Below are 254 nucleotides of genomic sequence, written 5' to 3' on the forward strand. Positions count from 1 at the left end.
ACACAGGCGGGCTCGCCACACCCCCGAGCTGTCCTTGGGTTTCGGGGTGCTTCAGGTACGGATCTTACATCACGGAGCACCGGCGCGGCAGCTGCTTGGTATAACCCCACGCCCCCTTTCGCTTTCCCCCAGAGGAAGGCGCTCATCTTGGTGCGGTCTCCCATCACCCACTTCAGCCCGGCGGCGTCCGGACTCCCCCAGCGCGTCCCCCCGCCTGGAGCAGGGGACCAGCCCCGGCCCCAATCCCCTCAACA

The sequence above is a fragment of the Aptenodytes forsteri genome, unplaced genomic scaffold (assembly GCF_000699145.1).
Source record: "Aptenodytes forsteri isolate BGI_AS27 unplaced genomic scaffold, ASM69914v1 Scaffold340, whole genome shotgun sequence".
Classification (NCBI taxonomy): Eukaryota; Metazoa; Chordata; class Aves; order Sphenisciformes; family Spheniscidae; genus Aptenodytes; species Aptenodytes forsteri.